The sequence below is a fragment of the Clupea harengus genome, chromosome 10, assembly GCF_900700415.2.
Source record: "Clupea harengus chromosome 10, Ch_v2.0.2, whole genome shotgun sequence".
Classification (NCBI taxonomy): domain Eukaryota; kingdom Metazoa; phylum Chordata; class Actinopteri; order Clupeiformes; family Clupeidae; genus Clupea; species Clupea harengus.
Genome location: NC_045161.1, coordinates 3,068,666 through 3,087,646, shown reverse-complemented (window position 1 = coordinate 3,087,646; position 18,981 = coordinate 3,068,666).

The window sequence follows — 18,981 nt, the reverse complement described above, 5'->3', positions numbered from 1 at the left end:
ACTATGAACGACATAGCTTACCCTTCATCATGACTAGTTTTTGCATATGTATCTTGTTTCATGCTGAAGCCTGTAGGCCTACTCCAGTTGGTGTCCCCAGCTACTATTTCAGAGCATTTCTTACAGATAGTATGTCATGTCAATCGTTGCGTTTGTCTTATCGAATACAGTATGCTGCCATCTTATGAGCGGCCCACCTGCAGCCGATGTGCCAGTTCGGGTGACACTAAGTAGTGGGAGGGAGGACCCGCGCACCCACACTCTCTCCCAACCGTCACGTGCATTAGGGACTAGAAAACAAGTTGTACATGCAGACTCTTGGATTAGACATTTTCAATCAGTGTTTTTTTCTCATCCAGTTCTATTTAGCTTCAAATTTCATTTTTTTGAATCTGAAAAGATCCCCAAGGCCCGGCCCTCTATGACCTCCGAGACGATTACGGGGCTAGACAGTGCCATGGGATTGGGTATGGTTAGCCTGTGTGGTAGGAGTGCACCGTTTCCTGATCTGACTTACTCTCGTACATACTTCAAATCCAATGGAGCCCGTTCAACTCTTTGCCTATGCAGACTTAGCCATATGTGTGTTGAGAGACGCATTGCACACCAATGTTGAATCAGTCTACTTCCCTTTAAATGTACGTATGCCGTGCAGTTTATGTACGCTCCATTTGTGCTTCTCAATCCTAAATCAACCCTTTAAACCATCAGGCCCATTAGATAGGCCACACATCGTTCATACCGCATGATGGCTCCACTGTAGTGGGTACTCATTAGGAAATAATTTGCTTCACGTAGGCTGATCACCCCTTCAGCATCAGCACAGAGTCACGATGGTTAGCATTCAGAACATCCTGGAGCAATGTTTGTGATGCTCTCTGGCAATCGTTTTGGGAAGTCACACAGATTAGTTTCTAAAACGTACTTACGCAGTGAATATGACCGAGTGACAAGCGACCTGCGCTCACGATCGCGTGCATTTCAGTCGAGGCTGAAAATTCAGGGCTACACTGTGTGCTTGGCTCGTGTTGAGGTGTGGATTGTTTCCATTGTGAGGCTCATTCTTTCCACTAGTATCCGCTGAGCACATTTAAGGCTTTGCATATTTAAATGTGCGTGTCTACGGTGACAGAGAGAAAGAAAGACATGTGTGGTGTGGTATTGTATTTGTGTGTGTCTGATTGAAAGAGAATTTAAAGAGAAAGAAAGTTCCCTCTGTGTGTGTGTGTGTGTGTGTGTGTGTGTGTGTGTGTGTGTGTGTGTGTGTGTGTGTGCGTGTGTGTGTGTGTGTGTGTGTGTGTGTGTGTGTGTGTGTGTGTGTGCGTGTGCGTGTGTGTGCGTGTGTGTGTGTGTGCGTGCGTGCGTGTGTGTGTGTGTGTTGGAGTGAGACTAGCCGAGAGTAAGTGGTCTAGTCAAGCTTTTTGCAGACAGCCTTTACTCATGTCTGTCTGATCACTCATCCAACAGATGAGAATATTGCCTCGGCGGGAACAGACTTGTTAGTTTGACACTTCAGTTCACTAATGAGTGAGTGTGTGTGTGATTTCCTATACTTGGGCCTGAAATGTCGCCTTTCTCAATATGTGAAAGTTATGAACTCACTCTGGGAACCCCCACATGGCTAACACTTAGACGGAAAAAAACAGTTAATGCCATATGGAGAGCATTGCCTTGATTATTAGGATTAATGTTAAACTATTTAGCACTTAACCTAGCTATGAACTATCGTAGCTATCTTTAGCTTAGGGGGACCATCTTAAGAGTTGGTAGTGTCTGTAATATATTAGTACTTAACTTGCACTTACAATTTGTGTTAACATGAACTCGCCCAAGGCACACAAGGTGGAGGAGACTGATACACCATAAATAGCTATCACTTACATTGCCAAATGGAGTCTTCTATTACCTTAACTGTATAAGGTTATTTCAAATGTTCCTTAACCAGACTACCATAGCAACTAGGAAACAATCTTTGCTGCGTAGCCTGAAGCAATGTTAAATTTGTCAAAATCAGCCATGGCTGCCATATACTTATTTAAGGCAACTGGAGTGGTGCAATTCTCTTGCTCTACAGCTCTGACATAGCTCTCTGCTGCATGCATACAAATATGTCTTTTAAAATCATTATTATCTATGTTAACTATAGGGTTGAGTTCATGGTGAACTGGTACCTTCTCTGAATGGATGGTTGCCGTGTGTCTTGTGACACAATTGTAAACCCAAGGCTCAAAGAGAACATTAGGAAGTCTGCCCTGCCCCTCGTCCAACAGAGGGTAGTAGTGTCAAACCATTCTTCCATAGGTTGAAGCATTCACATCAATGTAGCTTGCATAGAGTAGGAGAGATCACGGTCCTCTGATGCTGCAACGCAATCACACTTATCTGGCAAAAATGCATCTCTATATTTAAGCACTGATTTGAATTGTAAGAGCAGTGTGGCAATACTTGTTTCCTGTAGTGATATCATTCACATTGTCAAGTGCCTGACAAACAGAGGTGTACTGCCATGTTGTAGAGGTCTGTGGATGTAGGGTTCCCAGCGTGTCTGCACACTGATGATGTGTTTGTGCTGCCATGTTGTAGAGGTCTGTGGATGTAGCGTTCCCAGCGTGTCTGCACACTGATGATGTGTTTGTGCTGCCGTAGTGAATCTAGCTGATGTTTCTACTGGGAGGCTTGGGACTGCATTGCTCAAACAGGGATTTGGTGCTTAAGTAACAGTGATTAGGAAGCACGACCATCTGGTAAGTCAGAGAGCAGAGGGAGATCACCACTGGAAGATGGCACACACACACACACACACACACACACACACACACACACACACACACACACACACACACACACACACACACAACAGAGAGACACACACACACACGCACACACATAAACACACGGAGAGAGACTGAGAGAGAGAGAGACTCTCTTTCACAAAGACACACACAGGCAAATACTCTCACTCTTGCTCTAACACACAAACCCAAAGGCTCACATAAATACACAAAACATGCAGATACTCCCACTCCTCCAGATTCAAGCACTCCCAGAGATACGATATAAAACATGTATAAATACATCATACAGAAACACATGAGCCCAAGCAATCACTAAGGCTCAGAACTCACCAGCAGGCCTTTAAAGTACATCTCCCTCAAATGCCTGCCCACGTCTTTTATTCTCTACACACCCCGCTCCCAACACACACACAAACACACACACACACAGACACACACACACACACACACACACACACACGCACACACACACACTCTCACACGCACAGACACGCACACACAGACACGCACACACACACACACACACACACACACACACACACCCCGCCCCCAACACACACACACACACACACACACACACACACACACAGCTGTACAGCTCACAAACATGCCCATGGAGCTGGCGAAGCTCATGATGACACATAGGTCACGACAGTGCCCTAGTGAGAAATGCCAAATGAAGTCAGGTGGAAGAATGCAGGAAGAATTAGCATTAGCATTAGCACTGCCCAGCACTCCCATGTGATGTACATTTATAGCCTCAGGGCGCCAAACTAGTGAGGAAGCGACTATAGCTAGCAGTACACAACATAGGGGAAACATGTTTCTTTGCTATGCCCAACAAACACACAAACAGGCATAAGTAAATAACTAAATATACATATGCATATGCACACACACACACACACACACACACACACACACACACACACACACACACGCTATGATGAATAATTGTTCACTTCAAGTTGAATTCTTCAGATTTAAAGCCTGCTCACTGATGTCTGATGAAGATGCCAGAACTATATGACACACAAGTATGTAGCCCTACCTAAGAGCGTGCGCACACAAAATACACACTCATGTTCACAGTTACACACATCCTCTGGAACACATCTCTCTACACACACACACACACACACACACACACACACACACACTGTACACATACTGTATATACATCAAAAACATCCAGTGCTTTACGTGCCTGTCTATCCATGCGCTGTGCTGATACCACATGGTTTGCATAACACTGACCATATGTTTGGTGTCAAAAGAACCAGAAGACGAGAATCAGCACTTACCTGTCAAAACAAGAAGGATCTGGAGTGGTTGCCTGGCAACAGTTGTTCGCTTTAAAGATGCATCATGCAGATGCAACGACTTTTATTAAACTGGCCCTCCTTCATCGGCTAACTCAATCCAGGGGATCCACCGGGAGGTGAACTGTCCATCACGGCTGCGGGCACAGCCGGCTCATAGACACACACTGAGAGGGACTATCAAATTAACCTTTCAACTGAACCCACACAGGTATCCAGTGGTCCCACGGGACGTCATTATAAACTTTACCATGAAACTCCTCAAAGTTTCGGTCATTATCATGTCCTGATTCGGTTCCCTCGGTGGCTCCTCAGGTGAGATAGCTCTCTTAGCCTTGTAAGCTTATATGCTGTCTGCATACGTCACTGCTTTCTGTTAACACAATCCAGCAGGGAAGTGTTTCTCACCTAATGTGAGTTATATGAGTGTAAGGATGACTCACACACACGTGTGTGTGTGTGTGTGTGTGTGTGCGCGTACAAACACAGGCACACACTGTATGATTTTTTTCCCCCACACCGATGCACAGGACTGCGTGACTGGAACAACTGGCTGTGACGGCCAACCTGTGAGGGTGAGTCATTGTTGTGCTCCCTCCCCTGCCGTTAGACGCAGGCAAGGGTTCAGTTGTTCTCCTGGCAGCTGCAGCTAAGGCCTGCTATTATGAAGTTAGCTGCTTCCTCAATGAGCCAATCAAATCAACCATGATACAATAACAGGGTACTGAGCGCTTCACGCACACCCATATACGCATTGTGGCAGACATACGGCACGACACAGCTGTGATCCAGCTGACAGGGTACGTTGAGCCATCGGAGGAAACCGTTACTATATCTTGTAATAACCAGACTTTAAGAGTCATTCTGAATAAAGTTATTAGTAAAGAAAACCTGCTATTCTGCTGATTTTCTTAGTGTTCGTGAAATAAAAATCACAACTAATTTGTCTACAGGTCTGAAACCTGAAGATGGGGTGAACATGTCATGCTAAATCTCTTGGATTTAGAAATAGACAAGGAAGTCTTAAATGAAATGAAACCTTAATCCTTTGAGAAACATCCACAGACTATTTGTTTATCAATTTCAGTGTAGCAACATTTTACCCTTTAAAGATAACATAACCACCAACATGTCACATAATGATCTGAGTATTCCTATAATCGCAAACTTTGTGGCATATGAACTAACGTGTCACATATGTACAGAATTTTTTTTTTTCAAATTGGCAAAACAAGAGGGATGCTTCTACATCATCCACACAGAGGTAAACAAAAACGTGGGCTACAAGCACATGACTATAGAAAAAGTGTATGCAACAACTGCATTTAATTCCTCTAGGGGTGTGAGCTCCTGTCGATTTTTCTTCTGTAAGTATGTGACATGACAGCTGTTATGCTACAATTAAAATATGAAATATGTTATTCATTGATAGAATGCAACACTAATTTAAACACCAAATATTTGACTTAACTTCATGTCAACATCAGGGGGGTAAGATGGACCACCGGTGAAACTTACCTCCAAGGCTCTTGCTCATTTTGCCCCAAAGCCACCAGGTGCTTAGCCTAGCAACCCAGAGCTACACTTCTGCTGCTTCACTCACATATTTTCACGCACTGCCAGTTCATCAACATATCTGATATGACTTTTTATAATTTATTTGTTTTGGGGGGGGGGAAAGAATACGCTTACCACTTCCTCCACATGGTTCTTACTTCCAGCGCAACATGAAAATGGGAAATGCTAACAAAAGAATTGTGTACGGTTGCCCAGATACATACAAACAATATATTATTTAAACGTTTAAATGTGATGTGGACTGTTGTGTGGTGGTGAGTAGAGATATACACCAGCGGGAGTCTGCGTCGTGGGTTTGGGGGGTGGTGGTGGTAGACACTGAACGGTAATTGGTTGTGTGATTCATTGAAACAACCTCCTCACTTAGTTCCCCTTCCTGTTGTCTACGGGGGCTAGAGTGAGAATGCTGAGAATGATTGCATCTCATCATGATCATGTCTTTGTGTATCTGTCTGTGTGCATGGTGTACATATTTGTGTAGACTGCTTGTGTGTTCCAGCTTACTCTGAGCTTCCTGCAACTTCACCGCCTCACTCCCTGCATGCTGTACATATTTGTGTAGACTGCTTGTGTGTTCCATCTTACTCTGAGCTTCCTGCAACTTCACCGCCTCACTCCCTGCATGCTGTACATATTTGTGTAGACTGCTTGTGTGTTCCATCTTACTCTGAGCAGCCTGCAACTTCACCGCCTCACTCCCTGCAGGTGTAACGTGGGGGGGGGGGGGGGTGGGCAGCCCACAGGGTTTAGTACACAGTAGAGACAGCCTCCACCTCCTGCCTCTCTTTGAAACAGAGTACGGGCCAACTGTTGGCTCGCTCCATCTCTCCAGCGCTCATCTCCATCTTTGCCACTTCTAAATATAGAGTCAGAAAGCATGCAAATCTGCATGCAAAGCTGCCAAACATGTGTCCCTCCATCGAAGCAGACGCCCGTCTCTCTAGCTGCAGGAGGTTCTATGTATCTGCCAGGATTCAAATGGAATTCAAATGGTGTTCCATCCTCATTCCATGTCTTCCTCCGACATTCTTTACCTTGTGTGTGTGTGTGTGTGTGTGTGTGTGTGTGTGTGTGTGTGTGTGTGTGTGTCGTGGTTGTGAGGGAGGGGAGATGTTTGAAGCCACAGACATCAGACGCAGTCAGTGATTACTCAGAGAGGTGATTGCGTCTCGGCTCTCAGAGACCCAGAGGAATAGCAAGACCTACTGTATATGTCCTATGCAGGCTGGCAAATGTGATTTAAAGTGTATCTGTTGCTGCTTTTATGATGGTATCTCCCATGGTAGATAAACTTTGCCTTCAGACCAGATCCGTATCACGGTAATGGAAAGAGGGTGACCATACTTCATGAAGTGTACCTTTGTCAAGGTTCAAAGATAGATATTAACGATGATAATGAATATATATATAACCTAGAAGGCCTTCCAGAGCATTCTAGAGCATCTGTTGTACGTACAGTATGTCGAGACCATGTGATGTCCAGTGATTGGTGTCCAGTCATTTTACTATTACTGGTAACTGATCATTTTAGATGTCATAACCACTATCACATGACACTGTGCTGTTACAGTCATGCAAGTCATGCATTACAAGAATCATTTTAACAAAAATTGATGAAGGTGAATGCAAACCTAGAAATACCTCCATCATCACAGGAGCTACTATCATATGGTTATGGTTATGGACAGTCTTCTCAGTACGCGCCTCTAATTACTGGACTACCCTCCCTACTGATGTAAGGGAGTGCGCAAGTTTTTTAGTGTTCAAAAACAAACTTAAGAAATGGATACAAAATATCCAGACCTGCAACCATAATTAGGCCACTGCATTACTCACACCGTAAACTTCCTTTTATGTCTAACACCTTTTTACAATTTGTTATCTTGACTGCACTGTTTTGTCAAACTGTTGTTTACCTTGTATGTCTGTCTGGTTTTTACAATTTGTTATCTTGACTGCACTGTTTTGTCAAACTGTTGTTTACCTTGTATGTCTGTCTGGTTTTTTACAATTTGTTATCTTGACTGCACTGTTTTGTCAAACTGTTGTTTACCTTGTATGTCTGTCTGGTTTTTTACAATTTGTTATCTTAACTGCACTGTTTTGTCAAACTGTTGTTTATCTTTTTTTTATTATTATTTCTTTCTGTCTCTCTCTGTCATGTCCTGCCAAGGGATGCCAACGGATGAAAACTAGCCTAGCTAATTCCGGTGCATTTACATTTTTTTGGAAACGTTTATCAATGTACACTGTCCCTTTTCAAATGAAAGCATAAATAAAAGTGGTTTATTTTTTTTTCCCTGTGGTACAATGTCTGCTGTTTTATTTCAGACTCATATTTCGTACATATCTACAGGGATAGAGGGTTTGACACAATATTTGTTTTTAAAACAGTAAAAAATATATTAAATGTGAGATAGCAGGATTTGCATAGGCAGAACTTGTGTGTATATGGTTCAGTGTGGTCTGTACACAGTCTGTGCACAATATGCTACAGGATGAACAAGGCAGATATTTAATACGACATATGGTCTCATTAAAGGCTCTTAAATATTAAGTAAAAACGGCATGACATGCATGTCATTGTCTGCCAGTCCAGAGTCAGTTATGTAATATGATTGCATATGATGGGCAATTATAATGATTTCAGTCAGCCCTACTTCATTACCCGAGAAAGCTAACAAACAGCTAAAACATTATCTATGCATCAAGTCGTTTGCAATCAGCTTAGGCACACTGATGTGATAGCCTTCATTAACAAGGGTGTAGAGATACTGCTCACTGACTATCATTATTTTTCAATCATCTAGAGCCAACATGGTGGATCATCAAAGCACAGTTTCCTCATCTGAAACCACCACTGAATGGTAACAGCCCTTTTCCCTCTTTGCACGGATCTATTTTGGGTTGTTCTCTGCTGTCACGGACAGACACAATCTTACATAACATTGGACACACAGAGGACTCGTATACACACAAAGGAAATTCAACCATTTTCACGTGACCCTCATTCCCAGGTGATTTGCTTAATTAAGGGGATTATTGCGAGGAGAGTCTCACATGAGGAGATGGGTATATAATGCCATTTTGTAAACAGAATGTTTTGTTGGCATGGACCACCCTTCCACATGCGCGGTTGCTGCCTCTCATCTGTTGCCTGCTAGATAACTAAGAAGGTAAAACGTCCCTACTGATGGGGAGAGGGTCGGGTGAACGGACCCAATTGAGTGGCATATGTAATAACAGACCATTAGCAGGCTTCGCCAGACTGTGGCCTGCTGTGCCACGTATTTTGGGATCGGGATGAGTAACTCCTCATTCCACCTTATAAAGCACATCTTTTAAACACATGTCCCATCAGGTGCTGACTGTGAACATGAGCATGGACTGGACTGACAGGATGAATGTTCCAGAAACACAGAAACAGGAAGGGGGTGTGAAATAAAAAAAAACAATGGGAAACTGCTGCTGAGCAGCATATGCTCAGTCAATACGATACCATATAAATGAATACAAACAATAACACATAAACAGAAGCCAAATAGAAAGAGATACTATACTTACTTATACTTCACTTATATACTTGACTGTATATCACACATTCCGTCACACAAAAACACACACAAACACACAGAAATCCATGGTTTCTCACAGTATATTATGAGTGCCCTCCAAGCACCATATGACAGGCAGTTTGTCATTCATCCCCAGACTCCATTTCACTCCATTCTCTGCGGTTCATCCTCCACTCCGCCTTCGTTTACCTTTCCATCTGCTGTCTGTTCATTCAGTACTTCTCCATTAATCTGTCCTGTCTACTTCTGTTCACTCCACGATTTCCTCTATTGTTCAAATTGACCTTTATCATTACTATTCTCACAGTCTCTCTGTTTCTCAACCCGCTTTAGAAATGTCTTTTTATTCTTCCTCACCTCCTTCTCTCGTCCACTCTTTCCCCCTCTATTCACTCCTGTTCTAATCATAGGCCTAATGGATGTCATTACAGGGCACTTTGCCTGTATCAAAGTAGCTATTCTCCCCTCTTATCCTGTCAGAAAACCATTAGTCAGCTCAGCACCTGTACTTTTTCTGTTAATTCTGTAATAAAAGAAGAAGTAGTCATTAGGTTTTCTTTCTCTATAGCGCATTCTTATGGTTAAAGCTGACCTCAGTTCAGCCGCTACATAGACTGCTACACTGGACTGGTCAAGTACAAAGTCTGAGCCCTATAGAGGCCTGATATTAGATTAGACGGGCTATATTCTTCGTCCTACAAAGAAATCTACTGAAAACAAATGTAAACCTCCCAAACTATAGTTTCAGTGAAGGACTAAAGGTGAGGAGAAGAGAAAAGAAGTTGAGTCTCATCTTCTGGTCTGATACTAACCATTTGCATTATCCCCACTTAATTATCTTTAAAGACAGAATTATCTATCCCTCTCTTAAACTACTCCGACAAACTAGCGACCAAATCACTGGAATGATTGCATCTGAATATGGAACAAAAATGTGTGTAATTATTTTGTGAACTTCTCATACATTTCCAGAAATCTAATGCTTTCATAAGTCTGTTTTAAAACTGCAGAGAAAAGTAAAGATGCTTAATTCTATAATTCTTGTGGGCAGAGGATGGCGAGAGCTGAAGATTAAAGGGTCCATCTGTCATCAGCAACACTTGAGCTAGCTCACCATTTTAGGGTACTCACATACAGACAGAAAGACAACACACACACACACACACACACACACACCACACACACACACACACACACACACACACACACACACACACAGACAAGCAGACAAGCAGAAAGGCATGACATGACCTGACATGGTAGCTCAGCATTGATGCCCGGTCAGGCTGACATGACCACACAGAAAGAAAAGCCTACAATCTCCCAAGAAATACTGAGGAAATATACAGTATGTATGAGGAAAGAATGGTCCTTGCCATCCAAACAGACATTTAATATTGGTATTGGAGAGTGAGGAGCACAATCAGCATTCTTCTTATGATCAATGTGCAACGTGAAATCTGAACTGTTTTCAGCTCAATTGTTTTATTTGACATAGTTTATCTAATATTGATGACTACTGTCAATTTAATTTTATTGGACATTTTCATAGTTCAGCACATACCAGAAATGCAGCAAGTGTGTACAGAACATGAACAAAACAGTGACTCACACTCAGATTACCATTTACCAAGACAGTCCAATTTATCAGTGGCCTGGATAACACAAATCAAATCCACATAATCAGATTATTTTCTCTCTCTGGAAAAGAATAACTACTCAGCAGTCAGAATGGAGATGTATATTAGATTACATGTATGTACGTATGTATGTATGTATGTATCTACGTATGTATGTATGTATGTATGTATGTATGTATGTATGTACGTATGTATGTATGTATGTATGTATGTATCTACGTATGTATGTATGTATGTATGTATGTATCTACGTATGTATGTATGTATGTATGTATGTATGTATGTATGTATGTATCTACGTATGTACGTATGTATGTATGCATGTATGTATGTGTATGTATGTGTCTACGTATGTACGTATGTATGTATGTATGTATCTACGTATGTATGTATGCATGTATGTATGTATGTATGTACAGTACGTATGTTTGTATGTACGTATGTATGTATGTATGTATGTATGTACGTATGTATGTATGTATGTATGTATGTATGTATGTGTATGTACTGTATGTATGTATGTTTGTATGTGTACGAGGTGTGTTCAGCTGCCATTACTTCTACCCAATGTGATTATTCTCATATTTATTTATAAAAGCCTCCCTATCAAGGTTTTTCAGCCCGTCTTAACGGAAGGATAAAAAGAAAGTATAAAAAGACAAAGAGCCCGCTTCCTCTGTCAGGTCTCCTGAAACATTTCTATGCTCTTTGCAGGAAAAAGCAGCCATCTCATGCATTATGCAATGAACATTCTGTAACCTGCCCCATTTTCAAATATTAAACAACAAGATTAATACAGAATTACAGAATGGGTTTTGGTGTGCGGCAGCGGTGGTATGTCTACTCTACAGCCCTGGCAGAGAGAGCCCCTGGCTCCATGATTTAACTGGGAGGTCAAGGTGACTCTAAAAGGTAGAACATTGTAAGTGTGATTTGTTTTATCACACCCTCCTCTCCCAACATCATCATTTCTCTTTTCCTCACTGTGCCAGAAGGCGAGACCCTGACAGTGCTCACTTAAACTCTATTGCATTTCAATCACTCAAACTCTATAGCATTTCAATCACTTAAACTCTATTGCATTTCAATAATTTAAACTCTATTGCATTTCAATCACGTGCAAACCAAATGAAACAAAATATCAGTTGCATTCTTAAAATGATGTTCTTACTAGATATGCACAGAAGGATGCGTAGCGCCAAATAGAATGGATTTTTTTGCTTCTCCATGTCACACACGGCCTCAAACAAACACATAACATAGAGTTTACTGTCATCCTCTCACAGACACACATATGAACACTCTTTCACACACACGTACACTATGATAATCTCTCATTGCGTGTTATGATTGCTTTCCAAGCTATGTGAAAGGCAGTTTGTCACCAGTAGGGCAAGGTCATTCATCCTATATCCATCACAATATAGTCAAGCTAGCTGCCTTGTGGTGTACCCCCCCCCCCCCCCCGCCCCCGCCCCCACCACCCTTCACTATCTCTCTCTCTCTCCCTCCCTCCATGACAGGCTTTGTTCATTCTGCCCACGTCCAGAGGTCCAGGTGGAGTGCTGGACTAACTCCTACAACAGTAATGTTATGTAACAGTGAGGTAGCTTCTATGGGACGGCCCTGGGAGTACTCAGAAACACCATCTCTCTGTTTTCCCATTGTCCTGCTGTCTTAACGGGGGTCAGTTTGGCCCTCAGTTTCTCCTTTCCTGCTCCACTAAACTCAGGAACGGCTTCCGCTCTGAAGTTGTCCCCCGAGCTGTTTTGACAGCGCCAACACAAACAGATTGGAACTGGATTGGCATTCAATCACACGACACTCAGCCACCACACACTTGCTTCCTGTCTGTTGTCTCTCTTTTCCTCTCTCTCTCTCCTCTATCCCCCTCTCCTCTATCCCCCCATACTGATGATGATTGCCCACTCCCTTTGTATTCTCCACCTCTCCTTATGAAAGCACACAGCACTGCTTGCTCCCCCTGTTCCAACTCCACTGCTTGTATACAGTACGTGTATATGGGAGCATGTCTGGCTTGGGGGGGGGGGGGGCATCCGCAGGGCATGTGCCAACTCTAATTCTGCTCTACTTCACCACTGCAACTTTCACAGGAGGCAGTCACTTTTCAATAGATTCAGACTCCTAAAAGCAGTAGCAACCAGACGAACCAATGGGGAATGTGGAGGCACTTAGATGATGCACTTAACCTGAAGCTGTAGACTTAGCACGTGACATTCCCTCTGAACCCCAAGCACTTGGCACTGCCATGAAAACCCCTCTCGTGTTTTGCTTTGTCTCACTCCACTCTCACGCCTCCACCTCTTGTTCCTGAGAAAACAGATAAACATTGAGCCAAGCCATGAGTACAACATGCTCAGAGGGCTGGGGGGGGATGGGGTGTCACGGGGAGAAGAGAGAGAAGAGAGAGAGAGAGAGAGAGTGAGTGAGAGAGAGAGATAGAGAGAGAGAGAGAGAGAGAGAGTGAGTGAGAGAGAAGAGAAGAGAGAGGAGAGAGAGAGAGAGTGAGTGAGAGAGAGAGACGAGAGAGGAGAGAAGAGACGAGGAGAGAACAGAGAGAGAGAGAGAGAGAGAGAGAGAGTGAGTGAGTGAGTGAGTGAGTGAGTGAGTGAGAGAGAGAAGAGAGAGAGAGAGAGGATGTGCGATAAAGGAATATTGCTTTTAAGGACAGGGCCAATTCAGAGATAGAAGAGAGATCAAAAAGAAATGCTCATAAAGAGAAGGAAATGAATGTTTGAGGCATCCTGTTGAAGAGAGGACAGGAAGTGGTCTTCCCCATGGTTGCATTCAGAAGGAGGAGGGAGGAGGGAGGAGGGAGCAGGTGACACAATGGCGGTGTTGTTTTATAACTGTTAGTCATCTTAAATACCTTCAAGCTCACAGCCAGAGGTCCCAACTCCAATCCAATCATCTCTCTGAAATTCAATCGGAAAGATATGACATCAGTGAGAAATTCTATTACTGCCCCCGCATCCTGCCTAAACTCTACCTTTTCAAACCGGATAGAACAACTAGCAACAGCAGAGTACAGGTTAGCAATCCTACTGTGAGTCATCATCATGTTATAAAACTACAGGTTTGTGTGTCTGTGTGTGTGTGTGTGTGTGTGTGTGTGTGTGTGTGTGTGTGTGTGTGTGTGTGTGTGTGTGTACGTGTACGTGTGTGTGTGTGTGTGTGTGTGTGTGTACGTGTGTCTGTGTGTGTGCGTGTGTTTGCGTGTGTTTGCGTGTGCACACAGATCTTTTGTATTTAAAATGATATGTTCTATTATAGTCAGGCAAATTGCATGATTTTAAGCCCTGTGATTGTCGTAGAAACTTGGCTGGAGCTGATGAAAGGAGGGCATTTCTGATTAGCCCTCCCCGTACACACCTCCTAATATTCCAAGAATTCTGAACACTTCCATTCTCTCCATCACACATCCCTTCAATTCTCTCCATCACACATGCCTTCAAGGTCCAGCTTCCTCCTCAGGCTCAGCCTGCTCCTCCTAATTGCTCCGTGGAGCTCCCTCCCCTCCAGGCCTGTGTCTTGTCTCTCGTCACCAGGATGCAGCTCTTTCATCCCAGCCCTTCCCCTCTATACTAATGCTGGAGCGGCGTGGCGTTCTCCTGTCCTGTCTTTGATGATTAATCCAGCCCCCAGCTGAGTCACTTCGCCTCCCTCACGCGGAGGTGGCATGGAGTCACGGCGTGACGGAGAGGCAGACACACACAGACACACACACACACACACACACACACACACACACACACACACACATTACACGGAGGTGGCATGGAGTCACGGCCTGACGGAGAGGGAGACACACACACACACACACAGACACACACACACACACACACACACACACATTACACTGAGGTGGCATGGAGTCACGGCCTGACGGAGAGGCAGACACACACACACACACACACACACACACACACACACACACACACACACACACACACACACATTACACTGAGGTGGCATGGAGTCACGGCCTGACGGAGAGGCAGACACACACACACACACACACACACACACACACACACACATTACACTGAGGTGGCATGTAGTCACGTCCTGATGGAGAGGCAGACACACACACACACACACACACACACACACACACACACACACACATTAGACTGAGGTGGCATGTAGTCACGTCCTGACGGAGAGGCAGACACACACACACACACACACACACACACACACACACACATTACACTGAGGTGGCATGTAGTCACGTCCTGACGGAGAGGCAGACACACACACACACACACACACACACACACACATTACACTGAGGTGGCATGTAGTCACGTCCTGACGGAGAGGCAGACACACACACACACACACACACACACACACTCACACTCACACTCACACACACACACACACACACACACACACACACACACACACACACACACACACACACACACACACACACATTACACTGAGGTGGCATGGAGTCACGGCCTGACGGAGAGGCAGACACACACACACACACACACACACACACATTACACTGCTGCCATCATGGTGTCCTTGGTGTTGGAGAAAAACTTGAGGATAGGGAACGTCTGCTGGAAACGAGTTGTATGTGTCGGCCCACAGACAGGCAGAGGCTCAGGGGTGTTTGGAACGGTAATTCAATCATTTGAGAGACAGGAAATGCAGCAAAGAGGAGTGCACATTTTGTAGTGGCTATGTGCAGGTCTGACGTCTGGGTGAGATCCACTAATAAGTAAGTCGCGTCACCCTTACACCGCCCTTTAATGGAAGAGCCAGGGAATAACTGAACCTCCATTTCTTATTGGCACTCTGAGATTCTTTTGAATGAAGAGTGCATTACAAATAAAATAAATTATTATTATTATTATTATTATTATCGTTTGCTATTTAAAGGCAACTTGGTACGCACACAATCTATGCTAGACCATTAGAGACTCCTAATACATCACAGCCTTGTTCTTTGTTCTGCCTGGTTCACTCTCCACCTTTACCTCTGAAAGCTCCTGGATAATGAAATGGTTTCTCAGGTAATCAATCGGAAAAAGGGGGAGAGAGCAGTCTACCACTCAGTCAGAACCTTTTAAGACGAGGACAGGAAGTGTCTATGAGTGGGTCTGGTACTGAAGAAGCTGTCTTTTGAACCAGCGCTCATGACTTCACATCTGGCTTCCTGGTCAGTCTATGACACCCAAGTCTAGGCGAATCTGCTCAGAATTGTGCTGACGCATTTTCAAGATCACTGTTAATTTTTTTTTACAAATGGTCAGTCACGATTACTCTTACTTGGTAAGCTACTTTTACTATTGCCGTGGCATTCATGTTAATTAAAGTCATCATGAAAAATGATTAATTGATTCAAAATGATTTATTACATGACCTTGTCTATGTATTCAATATTTATGAATCTATTTATTCTTACAGACAGAGGGTAGCAGTCTTGTGAGCTTATAGTGCCCCCTGGAGGTGAAGACTGGAATCAGGGGACCAACATCACATAACTCTATACTCTCGTCTTTATTTTACTTGATTAGTAGGTTTTCAGGCTCCCTGTTTAAAACGATAGTGGGAAGACTGGGGAAGACTGGTGGGTGGTGCATCAGTACGTGAGTCCTCTTCCCTCCTCCATACGTTGCCGACGTAAAATTCATCCTCATGTTCAATCCTAAATAAAACTGTTAAATGAACTCATCACAACTGTATGTTAAACATTTACAATTAGGGTTTGGTAGCATTTACAGATTTAAGTTTTTCTGATTCAGTTCAAGTCCCACCTAAAGAATCGTGTTTGGCCGTCTCTGGTCTGGTTTTCCTTACCTGAAATGTTGCCAGGTATGTTGCCAGGTAACTTCAGATTCTTCTACATATGCTAAAAGTAAACTCAAGGTTTTACGGAGCATGCCTTTAGTGAGCGCAAAGCTGTTGGTGGAATCAGTCTTGTGATCTTATAGTGCCCCCTGTAGGTGAATAAGGCCAAAGACTGGAATCAGGGGATGAACATCACATAACTCTATGAACTGAATCAGTGGAAACCTGATAAGCTAAGACTCTTGTTACAGGTAAATATAGCTGTTATAGTCTCACCCTGAAAAATGTATATTTAAAAGGTATTTGTTGGGGGAATCAGTATGAGCCACGGTGTGTCTCAGGTAGCCTATTCACTGCATTCGTTTTCAACTCCGACTAACTTGATGGTCAACGTGAACAACCAGTCTCAGGGCAGGAGTTGTAAAAGATGGCTGTAAAGCCCAACAGTTCTGCCCTTCCTTTGTAGTTTGAAACTGACGTGACTTACGGGAGCTCTCGCCGAATTGTGCTCCTTATTGTTGTATACAGTCAATAGGCCGCAGTCGAAATTCCCCTTTCCTTTTTTTATTGAACATGATGACTGACGGAATGAATGAAAGTGTTCATTTAAAGGCAGAGTAGGTGATTTATTTCAGATGTATTTTTTGTCACATTACTTCCTCTTTACATCCTGATGAAAAATGAAACAATGAAATGCTCTGATGACAAACAGAAAAGAATCCATCATCTCAGCTCTCTGTCCGTGCACTCACTGCGCGTGACCGGAGTCTTCCACAAGGTCAGGCAGACATATTGCTCTAAAAGCTAGTGGGCTTGTCGCACAAAAATGGAAGAGAAAGTGCAGCCAAAATGTCCAGTTCCACACATACCTATAACAGCTTCTGCTGATAAACTGATACGGCTGTGGTCGAAGAGTAAAACACATTGCATGTCCTTTCCTTGTGCAGCACAAAAGCCATTAGTTGAATATGGCAATTGGATTAGGAGGACCTCTGGACTAGTAAAGCATGTGATGTCATGGGTCCCTGCGAGTTCGCTGGGGTGGGGCAAGCCTTCCACCGACCAATACAAAGTCAATGGGACCGCACGCTTGTACAATCACTTCATACCTGCTATGCCCTAACAACATACAGTACCTATTTATGTGCATGTTACATGCTTTGTGCTATTGGTTGGGGATTTCCAACAGCAGCCAATCCTCACAATGTCACAATACTGATACCTAGCAACCTAACCTAACCTAACCTATCTAACAACTGCCCAATCATAGCCCTCCTGGGCCTGGGAGGACACTCCTTTACAGTACAACAGGCGGGGTCTGTAGCCCACAAGTGCTAAACACAACAACAGGACTGCTCAACCATAGAACCTGAGCAGCAGGTTACAACAACAACAACAACAAAGCTGCCTTTGTGAGCATTTCACTGGGGGTTTTCAAGCAGGCACCTTCCTTCATCAATGTTTCGTTGAATTAGGCCCACGACACCTCCAGCAGGGTTCACTCTCCATAGTCATGATGGGTTAGGACACACGCCACTACCACAGACAACAGATACACCTCATGATACACCTTGGCAAGATTTCACATATCTCAGTGTTAGTTCATTCACAACCCCAGGTAGTCTGTCGGCAACGGGCTCACTCTTCAGCAGTGTTACGCCCCTCTACACCCCTACTGGCTTTGCAGTGGCAGTGCAGCAGCTTTTAGGTGGTGAATAATAGGCATAATTAGCCTGATTGTCCACACCTGGGGGCGGTGTGGATAAAAGCCATGCGGTTTGCCCTCAGAAAGAAGCCTTGCATTCACACCAGGCGTTTGATGCTGGTGTGCACCCAATTGGTTTTTGGTGCGTGGCACTTACTATTTTATTCTGTCATTTGGTGTTATATATAAATAAATACTAGTTTTGTACACTCTGTGGTCTGTCTCCAGTTTATGTTGCGGCTCACGAGCCGGGTCGTAACAAGCAGCCTCAGACAACTCCTTTAAAGATCCTTTGAGTGACCGTCCTTTAAAACCAAAATCCAATAGAAGTGTTTTTGTTGATTTAGTTCCAAAGCCTCTAACCCCTTTCCTCCACTGGCCTTGTGTGTGTTTGTTAACCTCGTTCCTTTGCTTCCACTACCTGTTCCACATACTTAGCCTCTTTCTTTCAAACCTTTCCTCAATTGCAGCTTCAAAGGGAGATACTAAATAAATAATAATAATAATAATAATAATAATAAAACTTTATTTATG